The sequence below is a fragment of the Macrobrachium nipponense genome, chromosome 3, assembly GCF_015104395.2.
Source record: "Macrobrachium nipponense isolate FS-2020 chromosome 3, ASM1510439v2, whole genome shotgun sequence".
NCBI classification, from domain to species: Eukaryota; Metazoa; Arthropoda; class Malacostraca; order Decapoda; family Palaemonidae; genus Macrobrachium; species Macrobrachium nipponense.
The window spans coordinates 113,040,482-113,046,481 of NC_087202.1; the positions used below are offsets into that span (position 1 = coordinate 113,040,482).

Genomic DNA, 6,000 nt, shown 5'->3' on the forward strand with positions numbered 1-6,000 from the left:
AGCCCTCTGAGTGGCTTATCAACAGCCAGTCAAGAGCGTCGTAAGGGACTGGCCTAGACATCAAATGCACGGTTGATGTGAATCTACTGTAACTAACCATACCAAGTTCCAGCAGATAGAGCCGCGTTTTCCCTCAGTCAGTGGCTTCAGATCCTTTAAATATGCATCTCCTAGATTATACAACAAGCTTCCTCTTGAGTTGAGGCAGATTGAGGATTTGAAGTCTTTCAAAAGGAAACATGAAACCTGTTTGTTTAATCGATGCTAAGATATGGAGGATCAAACCGTGAATGTGGAATCTGCAGTGTAATCAAATACTTCTGTTGAATGAATAAACTGCTATTTGATAATGAGCGTCCTGCGAGCGCTATTGAAATGGTACAAGAACTGGATATGCCGTCAATGAGTAACAAGATACACCCAACAGACAGCGGCGTAGCTAAGGGTGGGCATGGGCGGGCAAGTGCCCAGCCACGAGAATCCTGTGTCCACCCATTGGCCACGGGCCCACCAAGGTATATCAATTGACGAAATACTTCCAAATATAATAGTTGATGAAACTAAGGATGTATCTAAAACAGAAAAATTATCCCTCATTATCAGCTACTATTACAAAGAAAACCTCTATGAGAGTTTCTTAGACTTTAAAGCTGCTTTTCAACTTGATGCAAATGCACTAACTCACGAAATATTTAATGTTCTCAAAAGGCATGAAAATGATTTTAAGGCCAATTTAGTTGGTCAAGGTTATGATGGTGCCTCAGTTATGAGCGGAAGACACAAAGGAGCTGCAGCACAAATAAAACAAGAGACATCGTTTGCTTTCAAAGCACACTGTCATGCCCATCGTCTAAATCTAGTTCTTGTCGATGTCATCAAATCTTTACCTGACGCTTCACAATTTTTCACATTGTTTGAAATACTGTATGTATTCATTGGTGGTTCTTATGCCCATGCATAGTGGATAGATGTACAAAAGGAACTGTATCCCAATGAGCAAACAAGAGAGCTTGGAGGTATGATGCTTGCTAGGTAATCAGAGATAGGTTGTCTGCTGTGGTACTACTTCCGGAAGATTTGTTGGATGACTTCAATGCAGGTCTATTGATGCAAGAGGACTGATATGCCAAATAAATGTTCATTTTGTTATGAGGTTAGTTATCGCGACATATATTCTTGGTAAGATAAATCAATTATCAAACTTGCTACAAAATTAATTGAAATTGTAACAGTTCAGCTTGAAGAGATGCGTTCAGATCCATCTTCTTTTGATCCTTTGTGGGATGAGGTGGAGAAGAGTTCAACAGCTCATAGTTTTGATACTTCAGAGTGTAGACCATCAAGGAAACGTAGAATTTCTACAAAATTGCAGGAGTTTTTTGTTGATTCTATTGGAAAACAGTCAGGAAGCACATACTTTGACCTCAGTGTCAGTGTTTCAGCATCATTTTTTTTTTTGCCGTATTGTAGACCATATGTTGTCAGAAATGAAAAGGCGGTTCAGCTATGAAACATGCACACTTATGAAAGCATTGCAGTCACTTAACCAACAAAGTACGGAATTCTTATCTTTCGAGAAAATGCGTGGACTTATTCATGCCTATAATGCTAACACTGAAGATCTCAAACATGTGCTGTGCTCTGCAAAACGCATGTTGGAAAGACGCTACAAGGACGTAAGTGACACTGAAAGATCAAAATCACTGTTAGACTTACCGAAAATTCTTAATCCATACGAGAGGCATTTTCTGAACTCTGCAGACTAGCCAACATTTCTGTAGTGTTACCTGTGTCCTCAGCTTCAGCTGAGAGAAGCTTCTCTGCTCTGAAATTAATTAAGACTGCACTCAGAGATGCAATGGGCAATGCCAGATTATGTAATCTTGCTGTGTTATCAATTGAAAGTATGCGAGTTAAAAGACTAGATTTAGAGGAATTTGTAGATAGGTTTGCAGATAATCACAAGAACAAGATAATATTGTTAAAATGAGTCATGTCGCAGTAGTCTGCTGCTTCATCGCATATAATGTATAGCAAGCAATTTTTTCAATTTTTTTTACTGTCAATATATATTCTATCTATATATATATATATATATATATATATATTATTTTTCGGTGTTCATCCATTTATTTTTTTTCAAGAGTAACTATTACATATTAAACTTACGAAAAGTCAATTTTTTGTTCTTGTATTTCCATATATCTGTTTTACATTTTCTATATGCACAGGAATTAATGTGTTTTGCATAGCCCACTTTATGTTTTTCAGCTTCATATCTTAATTTCTATTCTGTAATTACGTATAATTATAATGTACCTAATTTCTGTACATCTCTGTTTTACTTGATACAATATGACAGAATCACAGATACATGTATATATAATGCATGAATATTCACCGCTGGTCTGAGGATTTTCCCCAATACCCTTCTCATATGGCTTCAGAAGGCCTCTGAAGTTGGTCACACTTCAAAATTTTCTTGGGGGGGGGCTTGTATAAGCTCGCTCTGCTCGCCTAGTGCTTGAAGGAATAATCTTATTATTCTTCTAAAGCCTAGTGGCGCCCCCCCTCCCCCTTTTTCAACTGTGCCAACCCTCTGACAGACTCCTAGCTACGCCACTGGACTAGACACAGGTTGGAGCTAATTAGAAGCAAAATCCCTGGCTGATTTTTGTCTTTGAAAGGAGATTTTTGAAAGACGTATCCCTCAGGAGAGGTGGAACATAGATCCTACCCATGTGAACTCTCGAGAAAGAATGTGAGAGTTTCCAGACCTGTGATTGGCTTATCAACAGCCAGTCAAGAGCGTCGTAACGGACTGGCTTAGACATCAAATGCACGGTTGATGTGAATCTACTGTAACTAACCATACCAAATTCCAGCAGATAGAGCCGCGTTTTCCCTCAGTCAGTGGCTTCAGAGCCTTTAAATATGCATCTCCTAGATTATACGACAAGCTTCCTCTTGAGTTGAGGTAGATTGAGGATTTGAAGTCTTTCAAAAGGAAACTTGAAACCTGTTTTGTTTAATCGATGCTATGATATGGAGGATCAAACAGTGAATGGGAATCTGCAGCGTTATCAAATACACCTATCGAATGGATAAACTGCTAATTTGATAATGAGCGTCCTGCGAGCGCTATGGAAATGGTTACAGGAACCGGATAACCCGTCAACAAGTAACAAGATACACCCAACAGACTAGATAGGCTGGAGCTAATTTATAGGACCAAAATCGCTAGCTGATTTCTGTCTTTTAAAGGAGAAGCTCCTCCTTCTACGCTTTTATTTACGGTATAGATACACTTGTCACTTACCAATTGTCCACATTCACCAATGATCAAGATTACAGAAGTTCGTTAGTCGTAATGTATGGTTTTCCCATGTACATAGTATTTCTGAGGGCCTGTTACATATCAAATATACATTATTTATATATATATACATACATACATATATATATATATATATATATAGTATATATATATATATATATATATATATATATATAAGATTCTCATGGCAGCAAGTAGAAAGGAAAGCATCTAATTAGGCTAATATAATTAGAGCCATAATAGAATTTGTTCGCTGCAGCAGTTAGGAAAAGTATTGAGCAGAGGAGCGAAAGCTGTCTGTCGCCTCTCTCTCTAATATATATATATATATATATATATATATATATAAATATTAGAGATAGAGAGAGCTAGCGTTCGTTCCTCTGCTTAATAGTACTTTTCCTAATGGCTACAGCGAACAAATTCAATTACGGCTCTGATTATATCAACCTAATTAGATGTCCTCCTTTCTACTCGCTCTCAAGTGAATCCTTGTGTGAAATAACTTTTTCGAATGCAGTTCGCTTTGTCTCGCCATTTTTTCCTTTATTATTTTCGGGACAGTGAACTTTTCTGGCTGACAGGAAGAACAGTTTTCAACTCGGGTGTTTGGTTTCATTTTTGCCGATCGGGTCATATTACTCCATCACACTTTCTAAGCACGGAAATCACTTACCGCTCTGGTGCGGTAATTTAAAACTAAATTTAGATAATGCTGGTGGAAAGAATTGCATGAAGAATTTTTAATGGGCTTGTTTTGAACAGATTTTGATCATAAAATGCGCGAGTTCAGATCCATCAAAACCTTAGGGGGTTATAAAGTCAGCAAAGGCTGTTTTTCTTGATCGTGACAATTTCACTTTTGCTTGTGACCGTAATGAGAAAATGAGGCAAAATTTCTGAATATTACGGAAACGGTTTAGGATGACAGGTCACTAACTATAGTAGATTCACATCAACTTGTATTTGAAGTCTAGGCCAGTCCCATACGACACTCCTGATTGGCTGTTGATAAGCTAATCGCAGGGCTAGAAACTCTCAGTCTCTCGAGAGTTCACATGGGCAGGATGTATGTTCCACATCTCCTGAAAGACGTATCCCTCAGGAGAAGTGGAACATAGGGACTGGCCTGGACATCAAATGCTCGGTTGATGTGAATCTACTATAGTAAGCTACATCTTTCATCCTAGTGATACGAGATAATACACAAGAAGAAAAATAACGTCACTGGGCCTGCTCCCTATCCAAACTCAGCTTTTCAGAAAGGAGGTTACCTTTCTGATACCTGGGTGAAGTACCAGCTCTCCCTGTGTGGCTTTTTCCCTTTCGGACTAGGAACCACAAATAACAGATGCTTTCAGCACGTCACATACAGATGATGAGGATTAGTTTATCCTTTTTCACTGATCATCGTATCAGCGTGATGCTCGCCAATCGACGACGCTGAAGACAGGGTGACAGGTGGACCGGTATTCATAAAAGTAACGGTTAGTACATGAACAAAGCTTTTCTCAGGCGAATGGAGACAAGCTTACATCTTTGCTTCTGAATGAAATGGGGCTGTTAGTAATTGAGCCTTCACTGTCAGAATTCTATGTCAAGGAGGAGAGAAATGGATAGTCACTATGACTGAATACTATTACATCTTTGACTTACGTGTTTGAGAAGACAGTCAGGAAACTTCAAGACCTAGTATTAACTGTAAGAATCTACGCTAATCATATATACTATGCTACTCCAAATTCTTTTCAAGTTGAAAATTATATCTATTAGAATCTTGTAAAAGTCTGGTACAGTGTAAAGCGTAAGAAATAAGAGGTATTTGTTTAGTCCCTTCAACGGAGTTGTTAATGGAATGTGTATAGTATACATACGGAATGTGCGAATATATTACTTCCCTCTTCAAGCTATTACGGTATCAATGTTTATATACAAACAGACAAATAGATCAGGACGTTTCATAATGTGAATTGAATGGTGTTACAGACTGCGATGCGAATATGTCAATGAAATAAAAGTTTGACGAAGTTAAACCAGTTTTTCTCTGATAATAGGACGTCGCGAAGATGGAGATTTGGTGACGAGGAAACAAACCAGGTTTAACATTTTAACGACGAAACAGTAACTAAAAATAAGCCTAGCAATGGAGGACCTTAGGCATTGTCACGGAGATGAGATGAGTGAATGGAGGAAATGAAACAAGAATAGACGATGTTATGGCAGAAGTGAAAGTAGGAAATTTGATTACATAACTGAAGAGGATTTGTTCTACAATAGCATAGGCCTATCATTACGCACCACCTTGTCGCTGGTAATTTTATTTTGCAGTAACGCCAGAGCCAAGACGGAGGAGAGTAAAAGGAATAGTGGAGAACAAGGAAGCAAATATGGTATGAAAGGAGGGAGAGAATATAGAGGAAGAACAAACACGGAGAACAAAGGAAATGAGATGGAAGAAAAATGGCTAAGGAGAAAGCAGGAGGAGGAAGAACAGTAAGAAAAATTTTTTTAAAGAAAGAAATACAAGATGGAAAGTAAGACGAGAAGGAAAGTACACAGAAGAGAGAGAAAATTAGGAAGGAAAGGGAGGAAGAACAAGTAGGAGGTAAGGAGAAATAAAACAAAAAAACAGGAGAAGAGAGGAAACGATAAGTGAAATCTGT

The 6,000-nt window shown here is 38.2% G+C and overlaps 1 protein-coding gene across 1 annotated transcript in view; it reads right to left on the reverse strand.

Moving 5' to 3' along the window:
* The window catches only part of LOC135221978 (syntaxin-5-like), a 47,744-nt gene extending 45,899 nt beyond the window's left edge, over positions 1-1,845 (reverse strand). Inside the window, exon 1 of the mRNA XM_064260072.1 lies at positions 1,717-1,845. The gene's annotated coding sequence lies outside the window, so the exon portion shown is untranslated. The remainder of the gene's footprint in view (positions 1-1,716) is intronic.
* Positions 1,846-6,000: the final 4,155 nt, after the last annotated feature.